This window comes from Octopus sinensis, linkage group LG23 (genome assembly GCF_006345805.1).
Source record: "Octopus sinensis linkage group LG23, ASM634580v1, whole genome shotgun sequence".
Classification (NCBI taxonomy): Eukaryota; Metazoa; Mollusca; class Cephalopoda; order Octopoda; family Octopodidae; genus Octopus; species Octopus sinensis.
In genome coordinates this window covers 32212801-32215300 of record NC_043019.1, presented here as the reverse complement: position 1 = coordinate 32215300, position 2500 = coordinate 32212801, and the positions used below count along the sequence as shown (strand labels likewise).

Genomic DNA, 2500 nt, shown 5'->3' with positions numbered 1-2500 from the left:
GCACATGCACACAGAGATACAATTTTAAGGCAGTGCTCCAGCATGGCTGCAGTTAAATGACTGAAGTGTGTAAAAGAATATATATACACACACACACACATATATACATATTAGCGCAAGCATGGCTGTGTGGTAAGAAGCTTGCTTCCCAACCACATGGTCCTGGGTTCAGTCCCACTGTGTGACACCTTGGGCAAGTGTCTTCTACTATAGTCGGGCTGACCAAAGCCTTGTGAGTGGATTTGGTAGATGGAAACTGAAAGAAGCCTGTCATGTGTGTGTGTGTATATATCAGCCGAAATTACTACGATGATCCGGTTCTTGACTGAAGACTGAAGGGTTCGAATGTCCTGTCCATGTTTATTGTATCGTCTTCTAAGAGTTATACGTTCTTGTCCATGTTGTATTTTTCTACATACCTTAATATATATATATATATATATGTATGTATGTGTGTGTGGTTGTGTTTGTCTCCCCAACATTGCTTGACAACCAATGCTGGTGTGTTTACATCCCCCGTAACTTAGCAGTTCAGCAGAAAACGACCGATAGAATAAGTACTAGGCTTACAAAGAATAAGTCCTGGGGTTGATTTGCTTGACTAAAGGTGGTGCCCCAGCATGGCCACAGTCAAATGACTGAAACAAGTAAAAGAATAAAAGATAAAAAAAATAAAAAAATAGAAAATATAAGAAAAAAGAAAAAATGTATGTGTATATATATACATATATATATATAGACACACACATTGCAATATATACAATATTTTATCTTACTGATTATCTTACACTTCTTAGTGATATACACCAGTGCTCAGTACCCTGAGATAGGACTAATTACACACACACACACACACATGTGCTTTTGATTAAATGTTTTTTTTTCTCCCACAACCCAAAACAATGCAAGTTATAAAAATAATACAAGCTGATAGCTTTGCCTGGTATTTCACGGATAATGACTATGTATCTTCTGTCTGTCTGTCTGTCAGTCTCACTCTCTTAAGACACACACAGGTAAGGAGAGAGAGAGAGAGTAAGTGCTGGTATACAAGGGTGCATATATGCATGAGTGTAGTGAAAGAAAAAAAAAACCCACTGTACTATTAGATTGTAAGGTGTATATATATATATATATATAGTATATATATATATTATATATATATATGTGTGTGTGTGTTGCATGTGTATATATTTACATTACATACATAATACACACACACACGCACACACAACACACACACACACATACATACATATATACAGGGTGGCCCAAAAAGTAGGCTTACATTTATTCAACTATCTCTTTCGCATTCATATACTAACAGTTCAGATCTTAATTACTGAGAAAAGATGAAACCATTATTCTATGCTAATTTAGTTAATTGTACGATAGAAATTTAAACGTAATAAAATGCTTTAACCCTTTAGCATTTAAACCGGCCATATCCGGCCAAAAGTATTCTGTCTGTTTTATGTTCAAACTGGCCAGATCTGGTCTCTCACACCAACCCTACAATATCGTTTTAAAAATGAATAGCTACCACATCAAAATCTCATAGCTACAAGATAATGCATGATTAGTTCAAAAGAATGTGGATAAAAACGGATTAATTTTGGCAGAATAATGTGAACACTAAAGGGTTAAAAAAATTTGAAGTGCTTCTGTGATAACTGCAAGCCTATTTTTGGGCCACCCTATATATATACTCTCACCTTTTTTACTCTCTTTTACTTGTTTCAGTCATTTGACTGTGGCCATGTTGGAGCACTGCCTTTAGTCGAACAAATCGACCCCAAGACTTATTCTTTGTAAGCCTAGTACTTATTCTATCGGTCCCTTTTGTCGAACCGCTAAGTTACGGTGACATAAACACACCAGCGTTGGTTGTCAAGTGATGTTGGGGGGACAAACACAGACACAGAAACATATACACACACACATATATATATATACATATATACGATGGGCTTCTTTCAGTTTCCATCTACCAAATCCACTCATAAGGCTTTGGTCGGCCTGAGGCTAGAGTAGCGGACACTTGCCCAAGGTGCCGCGCAGTGGGACTGAACCCGGAAACATGTGGTTGGTAAACAAGCTACTTACCACACAGCCACTCCTATAATAAAATGAATGGTTTATACCTGGTGGCTTACTGGTAAAGCATGGTTACTTTCACAGTGTTCATTTGGTATATGGCAAATGAAAGATTCCATGAGGAATCGCTAGATGTGTCAAAACAATTGTTGTGCTTAATAAATAATAAATTCTAGTATATTCCATCTTTGTCTTTCATTTACCATATATATATATATATGGCGTTAGGAAGGGCATCCAGCCGTAGAAACACTGCCAGATCTGACTGGGCCTGACGAAGCCTTCCAGCTTCACAGACCCCAGTTGACCCGTCCAACCCATGCTAGCATGGAAAGCGGACGCTAAACGATGATGATGATGATGATGATGATATTATATATATATATATCTATACACATACATA

General features: G+C 37.2%; 1 protein-coding gene across 8 annotated transcripts in view; it reads right to left on the bottom strand.

Moving 5' to 3' along the window:
• LOC115223373 (eyes absent homolog 1) overlaps nucleotides 1–2500 on the bottom strand; it is a 441365-nt gene that overhangs the window by 183686 nt on the left and 255179 nt on the right. The gene's annotated exons all lie outside the window — the stretch shown is intronic.